A 17,143-nucleotide genomic window follows, 5' to 3' on the forward strand; every position below is an offset into this window, starting at 1 on the left:
TATTTAATAAATTACATACACACCTATATATATCTTTGTTTTCTTACTAAAAGTTGAAAATGCTAAATATTGTTTATTGATGAAAAAAATTGCTTACAGGTTACTAGAATATGTTTTTTGTAGAAATATGTTATAGTTTTAAAATACCTTATTAAATTATGAGTGTATTCATGTTGCTAACAAATATCATTTCATAATATCTACATTTATTCAGTATTTCTAAAATATATGTATTATGATGTTATAATGATGCAATATTTAAGATATTACTTTAAAATGTTTGAAACATATTATTTCATTTTATTAAACTGAATCCAGAATATGGAATTTATTGTATTTTTTAAATTAATGTTGAAACTCAAACCCTACACAATTAACCCCTTCAGCGCTGCGCGGATTCCCCCGCGGTGCTGAAGGGTTCGAGCGCGGGCGGGGCCATGACGGAACGGTTCCGTCATGAGCACAGCTCAACCGATGCTCATGACGGAACCGTTCCGTCATGAGCATGGAAGGGGTTAAGTGGAAAAAGCATATACCTTGGATGGTCAGACTTATGTTTGTTATGTCAGTCTCACAAACATTGGGAAAAGGGTATTAATAGGGGTTAATAATCAGTATTGTGACTCAAGTTCCACAAACATTATTGAAAGTATACATATATGGGGGGGGGGTCAAGTGTACTGTTCTAACTCCATTCCCAATTTCATTTGGGAAAGTGCTTATACTGGTGTGGGTTATTGGGTGGTTAGATTTACTATTCTAACTCCAGTCCAACTGACATTGTGAAAGCAGCATATATTGTAGGGGATTAGATGTGTTATTCTAACTCAAGCCCAACTTACAGTGGGAAAAGTGCATAGTTTGAGATGGGGGGGTCGAAGTTAGATTTACTCTACTAACTCTAGCTCACCAAACACTGAAGGAATTGCATATATTGGGAGGTCAGATTTACTATTCTAATTCCAGTGCCACATGCAGGGGAAAACTGTATATATGGGGGGGGGGGGGGGGGGAATTTACTGAAAAATCAAATATTGGGGAAATCGCTCATATTTGGGGAGTGTAAATTGACAATTTTATAATAGCAAAAAATAATAAAATATATGACCACTAATTATCTTTTTCATTACTAAATACACTGAACCCCAATCCTTTACTTAATACACAAATCTTCACAATTCCAATATTAAAATGAACATGAATTATGATCACATAAACCAAAATGTATTTACATTATTGCTTCTAAAATAATTTATCACACGATCAGCGACCCCAGAAATTAGGAAGCCCATTTGTGGATTTTCAGTTACTTAAATATAAATTAATGAAGCCCAATATTTTGTTGATGAATCTTATTTTTTTGTAATTTATTTAAAAAGGAAAATATCAATTTAACTAAACAAATTATTTTACATTATCCATATAATGTTAATTACATATGAATACAATAAAACACTACCGACCCAACGCTCAATAAACCCCAAAACCCACAAAATATAAATTGGGAAATAAAGTAATAACAATGAAAGTAAGTAATGCAACAAAATACAAACTAAATGCACATTTTTAAATACACAGTTTGTATAATGTAAACACTTGTCATCCAAAACTCCTTGGATCCACATTAAAAGGAAAGAAATATAAATTAAATAACAATACTTGATCAAATATTTATCAATAGAATTTAAACAATACACACGTAACAAAATACATACAAAATATTATATACCAAAATAATTTTAGTATAGTATATTCTAAACATTGATATTATTAATAAAAATAATGAAAATCTCTACACCTACCTTCAATACTATGTCCCACAATATTATGGCACCAATAATATTTTGACCATGATAATATGGTCAAACTAAGGGGCTGATTAAGATGGCGGACGGATTTCAGTCAGTCTGCCATCGATTCGTATTTGAGACTGCCCGCCTACAAAGCGGCAGTCCCACAGTACGAATTATGATGTAACCACACCCGAGGCAGTCGCATTGCCTATGTTTTGCATAGTGGCAGGTGCTGCTGGCAATGCAAAAAAGGGACAATTTACACGGTGCAGGGATATTTTGGGGGCACCATAGGTTCCCCCTGGGTCCCGTGTCTGGGGGCCATGGGGTTAGGGGGGGCCGCTATGGGCCCCAAAAGTCAATTTCTGCCTGCCTGTTCATCGCGGGTTAACCGCCATGAACAGGCAGGCAGAAAGGGACTTCGTAATCCCTACAGCGGTGCCTGGTAGGCACCTCCACCATTGTAGGGACTACAAGCCCCTCCGCCGCACCGGGGAGCCCAAGGGGCCTGTCAGATGCGTGGCATTCGGTCTTTACGACTGCCACCCATTCTGCCTGTCATTATAATATGGTGGGCGGTAAAGTTGGTTATGAAGGAGGTGTAGAATCTGGAGTAGGTGCTTTCCCGCTTTCCCACGGTTTGCAGTTTGTGGTTTGCAGCTGAGCGGAGTGGTGCGGAACTGTGGAGCTGCGGTTTGGACCGGGGACCAGACCAGACTGGACCTGGACCCGAACAAGTGCTAGCGGCCCTGACAAATGCTAGCGGCCAGAGGAGCTGGGGCAGAGCGAAGATAAGTCTGATCAAGCGGGAGTGACGGATGTTAAATCTCCTGTCCCCGCTCCCCGCTCCCGCGGATTTCTTTAAGTCGGGTTGAGCAGACTAGTAGTGGTGGCCGATAATTCCCTTGTCCTTGCTCCCCGCACCCGCGGCTTCCTACGGTTCCGACTCCGGTTCCGGTTCGCGGTTTGTGAGCTGTTGGAGCAGTTTGGAGCCGAAAGGCCGAGCCGCGTTGAATCGCATTGAGAGTCAGAGCTGCGTTGGAGTTCCTAGTCGCCTGCTTGCCTGCCTGCCCCCAACCGCCAACCACCTATTGCTGCATTGCTGCTGTGCGGTTTGAACGGGGGATCTCGGGGGGCTGAAGCCGTAGCAGGTAGCGGGGAGTAGGTGGCGGCAGTCTCAGCAATCTTGGGCCAGTCTTGGGCCGTGGTGAAGGGAGAGGTGAAATGTGGAGGTGTGGAGATGTGTGGAGATGTGAGGTGCAGTGAGGAGGGGAAACGAGCCAGGCGGCCCCCGCACCTGGCGCTTTGAAGTCCTGTGACCGAGTAGGTGAGAAGCGGGCATGCCGAGCGGGTGAGTAACAGCCTTGAAGTGTACTTGAAGCCCAGCCTAGCTCTGCCTGCCGTGAACTTGTGCCTCTGTGCCCTAGTGCCTCTGTGCCTCTGTGACTTTGTGCCTCTGTGCCTCTGTGACTTTGTGCCTCTGTGACTTTGTGCCTAAAAGCAGCCTCTAAGCAGTGTCACTTTGAGTGAGTGGGTAAGAAATGGGAGCCCCTCACGGTCTGAGCAATTGAGCAATCAGGGCATGAACTCAGGTCTGGAGGACAGAGAAGGATTGGAGCGTGTGGAGGAAGCGCTTGCCTGCACCAGTGCCTGTACCAGTGCCACTGCACCTGTACCTGTGCTTGTACCTGTACGAGACCTCCGCCTCAGGAATTGCTCCGGGTCCCATGCCCTGGGCTGGTGGCATAGAACGTACATTTTAAAGGACCCTTAAGTAAAGATTGGTGAAGGCATTAAAGGACAGAAAAGTCAACGGAGAACCAAGAGCATTTAATTCTTCACCTCCAATCCCTCAAGCTGCCCCATTCCTTAAAGCATTACCTAAAACAGCCTAGTAAGCAGTAAGAGAATTTAACTCCGAGGTATATACAGTATATTGACACAGATAAACAATATATAAGTCAGAAATTGGTCTTTTCTTCTTGTCAGTAGTTCTTTAATTGTATATACTTCTCCTTAGTCTGTCTGTCACCAGCCAACACGTGTTTCGTTGCATGAGGGAATAGTTGTCCCGCAACTTTGTCAAGGCTGTTTTGTGAGAAACAAAGTAATATACACTTGTAATGTTCAGCGTTAAATAATTAAAATAAATTAAAGTAAATTGGTTCACATTAGCCCAAATGATGCAAGTGCAACCTTCAAACCAGATGCAAAAGTAAGTCTTAAAACTTCTAGTTACACAAAGTGTTCATAGAAAGGATTAGTGAAGTCAACACATCTTAAGGGTCATGTACATAACATAACGGTCTATGATCCTAATAAAGATGGAGAGAAATGGTGGTAACGGCTGTGCAGTGAGATATAAGTCCTAAGCGTCAGAGTCAAGTGGTAGATAGTGAAATACTAGCGGTAACGCTTACGGGTGAGGTGCCACCCCTCGTGAATGTGTATATCCCAAAGTGATATATCCCATATATAAGTAGTCCAATAAGACTATCTTTATCCTTATTTGTGCAAAATGACAATGAAGAAATATCTACCTATATTCAGACTGAATACAAAATCTGAAAGTCTAAGAGGAGAACATGGACATATTGTAAACAAGCGATTCCTGTGAATATCCACTGTTTTAGTGTTTAACCATAAGGGATATATAAAAAAATGTCATACTTAGTCGGCGGTGATATTTCCAAACCGCAGATGGTTTCAGTGTTCTAGGCGTTTCTTATGTAAATTATTCGTCGTCTTCCATTTGTGCTGAAATAGTCATAAAGAACCGCCCATATGTAAAAACTGTAATAATGTTAATATTATGCATTTCAATTCGAGCCTCTATGTATAATTCAAAGAAACGGAAAAAACTTCGCTGTCATTATTGATGGTACGGTTGGTATTCCAACAATGGTAGATTGCTAAGCAGTGTACCATTCTGTATATAAATTGTATTTGTCGGCTTGTAATTGTATGATACCGATAGTGAAACGTCCAAATCTCCCTTTGAAGTCTATTGTGTAAGCTCTTGTAGTTAGTAGAGCTAATTGTGAATCTACCAGGTAAACTCTATCCGTATCGGCTAAGTCAATCTCAAACTACGTAAAGTTAAAAGAGTGGAGTCGGGAGGAAGCTTAATCACGGGTTCAAATGCGTGATCACGGTTATAACTCACAAACTCGGATACGGCCGAACTCACACCAGCGTACTCGACTGGGGCGACCACCGCGGACACTAGATTCACCGTCACACTACGGAGAAATAGGTAAGCTTCCTCCCGACTCCACTCTTTTAACTTTACGTAGTTTGAGATTGACTTAGCCGATACGGATAGAGTTTACCTGGTAGATTCACAATTAGCTCTACTAACTACAAGAGCTTACACGTTAGACTTCAAAGGGAGATTTGGACGTTTCACTATCGGTATCATACAATTACAAGCCGACAAATACAATTTATATACAGAATGGTACACTGCTTAGCAATCTACCATTGTTGGAATACCAACCGTACCATCAATAATGACAGCGAAGTTTTTTCCGTTTCTTTGAATTATACATAGAGGCTCGAATTGAAATGCATAATATTAACATTATTACAGTTTTTACATATGGGCGGTTCTTTATGACTATTTCAGCACAAATGGAAGACGACAAATAATTTACATAAGAAACGCCTAGAACACTGAAACCATCTGCGGTTTGGAAATATCACCGCCGACTAAGTATGACATTTTTTTATATATCCCTTATGGTTAAACACTAAAACAGTGGATATTCACAGGAATCGCTTGTTTACAATATGTCCATGTTCTCCTCTTATACTTTCAGATTTTGTATTCAGTCTGAATATAGGTAGATATTTCTTCATTGTCATTTTGCACAAATAACGATAAAGATAGTCTTATTGGACTACTTATATATGGGATATATCACTTTGGGATATACACATTCACGAGGGGTGGCACCTCACCCGTAAGCGTTACCGCTAGTATTTCACTATCTACCACTTGACTCTGACGCTTAGGACTTATATCTCACTGCACAGCCGTTACCACCATTTCTCTCCATCTTTATTAGGATCATAGACCGTTATGTTATGTACATGACCCTTAAGATGTGTTGACTTCACTAATCCTTTCTATGAACACTTTGTGTAACTAGAAGTTTTAAGACTTACTTTTGCATCTGGTTTGAAGGTTGCACTTGCATCATTTGGGCTAATGTGAACCAATTTACTTTAATTTATTTTAATTATTTAACGCTGAACATTACAAGTGTATATTACTTTGTTTCTCACAAAACAGCCTTGACAAAGTTGCGGGACAACTATTCCCTCATGCAACGAAACACGTGTTGTCTGGTGACAGACAGACTAAGGAGAAGTATATACAATTAAAGAACTACTGACAAGAAGAAAAGACCAATTTCTGACTTATATATTGTTTATCTGTGTCAATATACTGTATATACCTGTTGTTTATAATCAAAAACGTGTGCTAAGGATTGATCTTACTGGTTAGGGTTTTACCCACAATTCTAGGAAGTCTAGGTGGTTCTTCCTACCTTGTAGCACCGTTCGGATAAAATACACCAATTACTACAAATGTGAACTTTCTCTTGGCGCCAGATACCTAAACTTAATCCACCGAACAGGTTTTGAATTTAACTCCGAGAGTTGTTTCCCGAGCCAGCGGAGTCCCCTTAAGCTTCAGAAAACCATTCGGCGCAGGAGAAATAGGGATCACCTTTCTCATCTGAAAACGTACCCATCGGTGATGTCAATGTTTACAAAAGGTGTAAGGAGCTCCAAGCAGGGGAAGGGGCTAAAGGGGGAAAGAAAGGAGGTCCAGGAAGACGAGGTGATGGACACGTATGTAACATCAGAGAATGAGTAGGGTATCCAGCTTACTAATTCAGAAGTTAAGGCAGCTCTTTACCCTGCTGTAATCATCCAACAGAACAATAATGGTGGAAAATCTGTACAGCCATCAGGTGAAATTGCTTCTTTACAATTAGGAGCGGTGGGTAGTAAAATGGAAATGGAAATGGATTTGACGGTGGGCAAAGTAGAAGGCCCCCCGAATAAGAATGTGACAAGAAAGGGACTCACCCCATTATCACCATTGGCAGGATTGGTATCCCTCTTTGACAATTCTCAAGTTTGTTCAAGAAGTATGAACAAATTTGAGCCTGGTTTTTTGCTGACCAAACTGAGAGATCTGTCATTAAAAATGCCACAACATATAGAACGTAGCGTTGGCTCTGGGCAGGTGAAAATGGAGGATTACACTCTACTGGATATTGCTAAGCAAATGGAAAAGAATAAAGAACTAATGGCACAGCTGAAAAAGACAGGCGCCTTGGAGATGGATCCAGAACTGTCTCCGGTTTTAATAGCCGGTCAACCACATATGCCTGCTCTGTATAGTAGTACACCTACTAGTTCATCCCATGCTGCTGCTTTATTAGAACTTTCTGTTGAAAGGATATCAGGATTATCAATGGATAAGGGGGTAGATAACATCATGAATTCATTTGAGAATGTGTGGATGGGGGGAACCTTGGAGATTTTTTACGCTTTAGAGAGAATTCTCTCTGCAATTTTATCTTTGCTAGAAAAAAGCACAGTAAATACTGATCATATATTGGAAGTCCTCTCGCCCATACTAACAGGGGTTCAAGAACTTAATCAGATCAAGCAAGCCATAAAGAATTTGGAAAAGGTTCCTGAAGTACCCAGTCATTTATGTCAAATATGTAACAGGATGCCAAAAAGTGGTACTAAATTTGTGGACGGGGAAACAAAATAAATGAATGTGGGATCTAAAAGTGTCTCACTTAGAGGTAGTCCAATTGTAAGCTTACGCTCAGTTAAACCCCATGAGAGTGCACAGTATCCCCAGTAACACCCCATTACGAGTTTACTCTATTTTTAAAAAAAGTAATCCAAATAACCCAAGCCTACAGTTAACTGAAGAATTAGCAAATACCCTAGATAGTGTACCCTTAGGGGAGGTCCCAGTATTGAGTGAAGGCAACGTCAGAATTGGTCGAAGGGGTAAGAAGAAGACTAGGAATCGATGTATCCCTAAACAAAAACAGAAAAAATTACAGTTCCTTCCAGTCAGTGAGGAAGTAAATATGACAAAATCTCCTCCAAGTAGAAAGGACACAGGGACTTGGGGGAATTTCATATTGAATACGGGTCAAAAGACTGGGCAAGAAAATGATAATCAGGCGATCTGTTCGAACCGGGTGCTGATTGCCCCACAGTCTCAAGAGGGCCAGGAAGAAAGTGGGATTAACTATGAGATAAGTAGAGACCCCATATTAGGAAATGTAACAGAACATTTTTGTGAGCCGCTAACAGACTAATATGTAGCTTTATGAGCTGACTTACTCCATCCAAGTGGGCAGGATACTTTCCCAGCAAGGTTTGATTCCAGCCAGGGGACAGTTGGGGTGGGGGACCGGTTCACAGTTCTTAACAGCAAAGGGGGTAAGTTAGAGAGAGGCTCACTGTTAGGGCAGCCTGGTATTAGACCAATAAGGAATACTGGACCAGGAGTCGGGCAAGTGAGCAGGACCTTAATTTTTGTCTCTCTGTTTGAAACAGAACCAATGTTACTGAATAGAAGTGCCCTCCTACAGATGTTAACATAAATAAAGGATTTGGGATTAATAACCAGTAAAGATATTGAGAAGGTCTACTTAGACTGGAGGAGCACTCCCCCAAGCTCTAGAGCTACATTCTCATCAGGGATAGTGTCAGCACTGGTTATAGCTAATGCGGACTGCGAAGAGGTATAGATGTGATCCCTACTGTATCACCTTGCCGAGTTCCATCAGAAGCTTAGGGACGATTCATCAGATGCAAGGGTATGGGTTCTCTAATAACAGGGGTGTAAATATCCCCATGAACCTAAAAGATACCGAAATAACAGTAGGGAGAAACCTAGCAGATAGAGAAATTAACACTTTAGCACCTGAAGTCCGATGGCCCACTAGTCCCAATGGGGAGGATGAGGTAGCAAAGTGGAGTTGGGTTGCAGGTACCCTGAACAGGTCAAAAACATCTACCATAAAGCCCATAGTGCGGGAGTAGCCAATTGGGAAATATCCTATCCTGGAATGTGGCTGGGGTAGGAAAATCGAGTTATAAGCTTAAACCACTATTAGAATTAGACCCCAAAATAATTTGCCTCCAGGAAACGTGGATGGGGGAGGAGTTTCAGTTTGAGAATTTTTATGTGTTCTGTAGTAGAGCAAAAAAATCTGTAAAAGGGCATGCAAGTGGAGGTTTAGCTATTTTTCTTAGCTGTGACATAGTATGGGATCCTTTGATTTATAAGAGTCCATCAAAATGTTGTATTGTAGCAAAGCTGAGGATAGGTGAAGATAACCTGGGGCAAGCAATTTTTCTTTTACTGGTGAATGTGTATATTCCCCCAGGGAGAGCGTCAAACGTATTGGTCAATTCTGTCTGTACTTTTTTGCAAGGGTTAAGTAACAAAGAAGAATAGTGGGTGATTTTAATGCCAAATTATCCAATAGTGCAGTTATGTCTTTTTCTAACCCGGAACTGGAGGATGTATGGGCTATCCCAGATTCTGTACTGCCGGTCCATCTAAGGTCAGATAAACGAGGCCTGTTACTTTTGCAAAATTTTAGAAGCTTTGATCTTGTAACATGAAACGGTAAATTCCCGGAGAACACACCCGCAGCCTATACCTTCCGGGGGTCACATGGTCACTTTTTAATTGATTATATGGCAGTTTCTCTTCAACTATTTAATGTATGTACATAATTTAAGGTATCTGCCACAAATATGAGTGACCATAATATTTTAGCTGTAAAAATGGACATAGAAATCGAGAAGCCCGAACTTTGGAATCAAAGGGAGGAAAAGGTCTCTTATAATTGTAACAATGGGCGTACTTGCTGGTCAAATAATTTGCTTCCAAATTTTAAGAGGGTCTTTGAAAATATTGCCTTTATTCTCAGCCAAGAAACACTGGTTCAGAGGTTCGAGAGAGTCTTGGCTGCAATTAGAACTTTCGGAAAAAAGAAGCACGTTTTTAGTTCCACTCCATTAGTAATAATACCATGGGAAATTAAAAAACTGAATCTGGAAATTAATGGTTTAATTAGAGACCAATTTAAGGTTCCCACGACACAAAGGCAGAGAGAAATAAGTAGGCTGAAACAGGTACGGAAAAGGAAAATAACTTCTGCCCGAAGGAGGGCTGAAGACGAAAAATGGGTTAGACTCCAAAAGGTGGCTCTTTCTGGGGACACTAGGAAGTATTGGGCACTGATAGCAACATTTTGTGATGGGAGAGAGAAGTCAAAACCTATTTTAATCCCAGAAGCAGAATGGCCTATGTATATTTCCCAGGTCTATGCTTTAAATCTCATTGTTGGACAGAACCAAGAGGTTAGTACCACTCTAACTACGGGGGTCGACTATGGTGCACCATCATGCATGGAGTTTGAGGGTTACATTAAAGGGGCAAGATATTCCAGCGCAATGGGCCCAGATGATGTACCAGTAGCCATAATAAAACAGGATTGTGAAGCATGGGCAACATTTTTACATCCGTTGTTTGTCAATTGTTATACCTATGGTGATATTCCACAATCCTGGAAGGAAAGTATACTAGTTCCGCTATATAAAAAGGGTCCAAATAATTCCCCGGCCAGTTTTAGACAGATTTCACTCCTGGATGCAACCGGCAAACTATTTGCAAAGAGTATTCTCACTCATCTTCAAGAGTGGGCATTAGGAAATAATTTTATCCCTTTGGAACAAACAGGATTTCGTAAGAATAGTGGCACAATGGATAATATCTCCATTCTGCAAACTTTAACTGAAAAATATCCAATAACTCAGGGTTTGCCGTTATATTCGGCTTTTATAGATTTCTCCAGAGCATTCGTTAGGGTAGACCGGGGGAAGCTGTGGAGGAAATTGGTCACGATGGGGATACCAGGGAATAATTGCTCTCCACTCTTCTACCTGGACTCAAGTATTATTGGGGGGAACACAAGGTCTTTCAAAGATAATAGTAACCAAATAGTAACCAACAATGGATTGAAGCAGGGGTGCCTTCTGGCCCCTTTACTCTTTTCCATCTATACTAATGATTTGCCAAGAAGAGTGAGGCTTAGTATAGGGGATCCCCCTAAATTAGGAAACTTAGAGTTGAGCTGTCTGCTATATGCTGATGGATTTAAACCCAATTGGACAGCAAAGACGACTTGCTGAGCTTATTAGGTACACAGAGGAGTATAATCTAAAAATAAATATTTTAAAAGCAAAGTCATGATTTTTAGTTATTTGAATTGGTTCCTGGGAAAAGAGAAATTGGAAGTAGTAAAATGTTATCCATATTTAGGAAAAATATTTACAAATAGGTGCTCAGCTAATAGACATATGGACCATTGCAAAGGCAAAGCAATTTCACAAGCCTTTGCAATTAATCATCTGTACACACACTGTGGGAAAAGACATTTCCCACACATTATTTCGGTTTATAAAATAAAGATCCTATCAAACCTGAGCTACGCCAGTGAAACAATAGATGCACAAGAGTGGGCCAGATTCGAGAAAGTGGAAGGACAAATCTGGCACCAAATACGTAATCTGAATTGTGCTGCACCGATTGCAGCGCTTAGGCTCGAATTTGGTCTTCTCTCTACATATGTGCTATCAATGGCGGCGTGCTTAAGATGGTGTAATGCACTGATAAATAGCTCTGAGAATTTGCTACGGGTTGCACTGTACAGAGAAATATTTGTAAATATGAAGGAAAAAAGTGCTATTTTTAGAAATAATTCAAAAGCATTATCAATGTTTGGTTTAGATATGGATGGGGTAGTGGTTCTTCCTAAAAGGGCTTTGAAAATTATAATTAAGAAAACAATCTACGGGGTTTCTCGTGAAAGAGATATTAAAATGTGTTCAAAGAATAGAAACATTGATTGTATTGTGGGGAGCAGTATTGTCAAAAATCTTCAACCATACGTTTTATGGAATCTTAAACATTGAGTGCGCAGGGTGATTTTGCTACTGAGATTGAATGTACTCCCCCCTAAGAATTGTAACAGGAACTTGGGAGGGTATTCCTAGACATGAAAGGTATTGTCATTTATGTAATTCCTGTATACAAGACTTGAATTATGTTTTATTTGTTTGTCCTGCATTACAGTCAATACATCGTAGATATTTAAGGAATTGTTTTTTAAAGTATAACATCGTAACAGCAGAAGAGGCCCGAAATTGTCTGATGTCCCCCCCATCTGAACGGGTGTGTTTTAAAATTTTTAGCTTTTTTAAACAATTTTTAAACATATATTAAGGGAGTAAAGATCTTCTTAATACTAAGGGTGGGCGTAGTGGGCGTAGTGGGGCTACGTGAAGCAGCACGTAGTGTGCCCAAATCTACGCACACTACGCGCTTCGCGTAGCCCCACTACGTGCCACCCACCTCCCGCCCGCCCTTCTTTTAAATAATATAAGCATTGAAAAATAAATTAAAATAAGTCGACTTACCCGTAAGCGCGGCGTCTCCGGGGCTCCCTCTTTCTGTTTCTAATTTCTTCTGGCAAATGCGCATGCGCGGACGCCCGCGCATGCGCATTTCTCGCGAGAAATGCGCATGCGCGGGTGTCCGCGCATGCGCATTTGCCAGAAGAAATTAGAAACAGAAAGAAGGAGCCCCGGAGACGCCGCGCTTACGGGTAAGTCGACTTATTTTAATTTATTTTTCAATGCTTATATTATTTAAAAGAAGGGCGGGCGGGAGGTGGGTGGCGGGTGGCAAGCAGCTACGCTTCGCCCTCGGCGTGTGCGTAGCGCTGCCCTGCTTCGCCTACTTCGGAAAGTGCGAAGCAGGCAGCGCTACGTACACTACGTGGGCGAAGCGTAGTGCTACGCCCGGGGTTACTTAATACGTATGTACAGAGCACTTGCACTTTTCCTTGACCTTCCGGTCTTTTTGGCCGATTTATTATGTTTACAATTAAGCATGTGCACTTTTACAAACCCTTTTTGCTGCTAGTTACTCATCTTTGGATCTCAAGCACTTTACTAAATTTGTTCTGCTGCTAAATTATAATGCATTAGATGATTTTTGCCCGATTTACTAGGTTTGGAATTAAGCATGAGCACTATTATAAACTATTTCCTCTTCTAATTTCCTATCCTCTAGGATCCCAAGCACCTTACTAAATCCTTGTTTTGCTGCTAAACTATTGTATATTTCATACTTATGGTATTGAACTACTTTGCACTGTTATTATACTGCTGGTTATACAGTACATTTTAGTGAATAGATAAATTATCTTTTTACATGGTTATTGCGTCCATGATCTAGTACTGTATAGCGAATTTTAAATCTTTGTATTTTACAATAAGTTTTAATACTGAATGTTTTAGGATATTTTTTGATTATAAATCTGTATAAATCCGTAAGAATTCATGTATGATAATATGATTACTCAAGGTTCACCCCCTGTTGCACTGGAAAACCACAAGACCGACTGCTACTGTTATGTTTATCCGGGTTTTTAGATGTAAGGACAATATGAATTTACATTGGTAATTTTTGTGGAATGAAATGTGTTTTTAAGATGTATTTTCATGTGGAATTCTGCGGAATTCCAAATCATAATGAATAAAAATTGAAATTGAAATTGGTTATGATGGCGGGGAGACCGCCACCAACAGCCTGTCGGTGGCAATTTCCCCACCATCATAATCGGGGCCTTCGTTTTTATATTTGATATTAGGATAGCACATCATTAAATTATGCCCAGCTATCCTCTAGGACTCATACTGTGCAGAGTCACTGCTCTTGATATGCTGCTGTTGATATAACCAGGCTCATGATTTTCCTGATACTGTCTAGATTTGCTCTGCTATTGCTATTGATTTTGCTCAAGCTTAGCCAACCCATAATAAAGTCTTGAACCAGGGAACACTTGACACACCCCAGAATATCTATGCACTTGATAATGTATGGTTTCACCAAGCTCCTAGTAAATCCCTCCAACAGCAGATATGATCATGAGGTGTAGCAATGGACAACGGTGGCAGAGTAAGCAATAAAACAAGACATAGAGCCATAATGAATATTAATATAATATGAGGATTCTCTTTTGGAGGAATTGTACCTACAAGTGACCTCGTGATAAAGGATGCACAGCTATCAGGTAACTCAGACTAAAGTCCTGGTGCATAATTTGTATTTGTGGCGATGTCCAGTGTACTGAAATGTTTTTGATTAGCTGGAAGATGAGAGTAGATCTCAACTACTGATTTGTTAAATATGGTGTACATTACAGAAATAGTGTTCAGTTTGATATAATGAGAAAAAGGTGCTCTTGGTTATATCACATCAGAGTTAACAAATGCATATTTATTACATTTATTATTTAAACTTCAAAAATGGTTATTTCGTAAAACAGTGCATTATTAGACATTCATTACCAACCAGTGTGAACAAATAGATGTACTTAAAATGCAATGTCCAATGGTTAATAAAATGGGTGCTCCCTCACGTTATAGCAATAGGCAAAACTAGATGGAAATATGTAAGATGGTATGTAAAATACTATTTTGTTATTTTATGGAGTGCAGCAATATTCCTGAGTAGTTATCAGTTTATTAATCTGTGGGTACTTTAGTCTTAGGTACTGATTACGAGTTTGGCGCTGAGACTGCCAGACTGCTGCCAAGCAGTCAGCCTCACTGTCTGCAGTATTAGGAACTTTCCTTAGGGCTGGCGTTTTCATGGCAACAGTGACATGACGGCAGTACATTTCGCCACTGTGTTGGTTCACTGAAAGGACATGCACGCCCCAGAACGTGAATGGAGCTAGTTGGGCGTATTTTTTTTCTTCGATATGTAGTTATTTGATATAGCGTCAACCCAACCCGAAGGCAACATGATCAACAGTGACTGTATACAAGGGCAAAATCCCCATTAGCTCAATATTTGACCTCATTGCTGGTATTCCGCCGGCTCATGCATGATAGTGTCCCTGCCTGGAAAAGGTCGGCAGAAAGGCAGGTCATGATTAGCCTGCGAGAAGCTTGCCGGGAATAACCCAGGGCGTAGTTCGCGAAGTAGCACTACGCGAAGCTACGCAAAGTGCACTTCGCACTACGCGAGCTACGCGTAGCACTTCGCGAACTGCGTAGTACCCTGTTCGCACTGTGCAAGATGCCGTTTTCAATGATTGCACAGTACGGACAAGCATCCGGCACTGTGCAATCATTGAAAATGGCATCTTGCACAGTGCGAGCTGTAGTTTTCTGCTGCTCGAGTAGATTTTTACTCGAGCAGCAGCTTTCTCAACGCGGACTGGTAGTTTCTCATCGCGAGCGGTCACGAGCATACGCGACCACTCACAATGAGAAACTTGACCTCCTCGCATTGAGAATCTCGCCGGGATGTTTATTTTCCACGCTCGCGATCGGCAACTTGATGTTGCGGATCGCGAACAAGGAAAAAGTCTCGCCGGGATGTCATTTTGCTTGCTCTCGGTCGCCAACTTGATGTTGAGGACCGCGAGCAAACAAAAAATGACCGCTGCACTACGCAACGCTACGCTACGCATGTTTGCACTGTGCTACGTGCAATTCGCGTAGTGTGAAGTAGCGCAAACTTCCCAAACTACGTGAGCGTAGCGTAGTGCTTTGCCCAGGCGTAGCCGGGAAGCCCTCCATGAGCAGACTCTGCAGCCGCGGGAGCAGAAGTATCGGCAGTGGCAGCGGTCTAATGACCGTGTCTCTCCACAGATTGTAATCGGGTGATAGGACTGCTGAGGAGGCAGTGGTCGGACTACTCAAAACTCGATGGCGTGATGTCATCGTAATCAGGCCTTTAGAAACGTTTATGGGAACTGTCTATATTCTGACCACAACATAAGTAGTTGATACTTCGACACCAAGATTGCATTAGGTGTAAAAGAAGGATCCTAATAATGAGAAAGCCTTTTGCAATCATTAAGTTTTAGATTTGTTTTAAACAACCTTTCGCAAATTGCCTTTGGTGCATCAGACATGCAAAATAACACCGTAAGTTTAAGACAAACCTTTTACAAAACAGGAAGACAAAGAAACAGTATATGCTCTTGAAGAAAATATTGGAGGTTGAGAGCTAGGAATAGGGTTATGTTGTGTATAACAAGAATGATACACAAATTGAGGGTTTTGCTTCATATTAGTGGCACATTTAATACATTGACTGAATTGTCTCATTTGCACCTGTTACGTCATAAATTCAGTTACCATTTGATATGACACAGTCACCAGTTGTGTCACATTCCTCGATCTCCTCAACACATTCAGTTACTTTTGAAGTTTGCACCAATAGCCATCATCTTCTTGAGTTGAAATTAAATCCTGTTTTGCAGCGCTACTCATGGTTCATGGTGCCAGTTTTTGTAATGTTTCTGCACTCGATTACTAATCACCATAATCATTTTGTACGTAAGCCATTGTTATGACTTGTGAGTGCTTGGAGAGTTGGAAGACTAGATGCAGATGAACATGTATCGGAAATAAGAAAGACCTGTACCATTGGGAGTCCAGTAAAAGAGTGACATTCTTTGGAGCCTTGGTGAAGGGGAATCTGTGAATTTCAAGGATCTCCTCTTTGATGAGGATTGTATCAATACTGTATTGGTTGTGGCGTTACCTTGGCACCTCTCTGTGGATAATGGTTTGACATATAAGCTTTTCTAAAAAAAAGCCTTGTCCATTCCCCCTGAACAGACTTTATTGCTCTTTTGGAGAATCTTTTGCACGTGTCCTCCCTGCAAGTTTTGATTTTATCTCTTGAGGAAGAGTTTTGTCTAGATCCTATGAGACGAATTTGATAGCCAGTGAAAAAAAGGGTTTCTTTTGATGAATGTATGGATTGGCCTGAGCTTAACTGTGCTGTTTGAAGTAATATCAATCCAGAACCCATAGTGTCAGAAGCAGTGTGACTCTAGAGGGCATTATTCTTAAAACAAGCCTTTCTTCCAGCTCCCTAAAACTTTGATACAGAAGGAACTGAATGTTGTGTTTGCTCTTTAAAAAAAAAAAATCGAGAAAGAAGCCCCTTGTTCTTTGGAAACAAATTCCTTTCTCACTGGAAAACCTGCTATCACTCTTGACGCTAGCAATTGCCCTTTTCAAGCTTGAGGCAATGGGCCTGTGCAATACAGTTTCGCTTCCGTCCCAAAACCAGGGTATCTGAGAGCGAGTTTCAATGCAGACATCCCCAAGTTTGCAGCGCAACCCGTTTGCAACTTTTAGTTATCAAATTGGTGACGGGAATTTTTGAGAACTGGTATCCATTG

The sequence above is a fragment of the Triturus cristatus genome, chromosome 3_1, assembly GCF_964204655.1.
Source record: "Triturus cristatus chromosome 3_1, aTriCri1.1, whole genome shotgun sequence".
Lineage (NCBI taxonomy): Eukaryota > Metazoa > Chordata > Amphibia > Caudata > Salamandridae > Triturus > Triturus cristatus.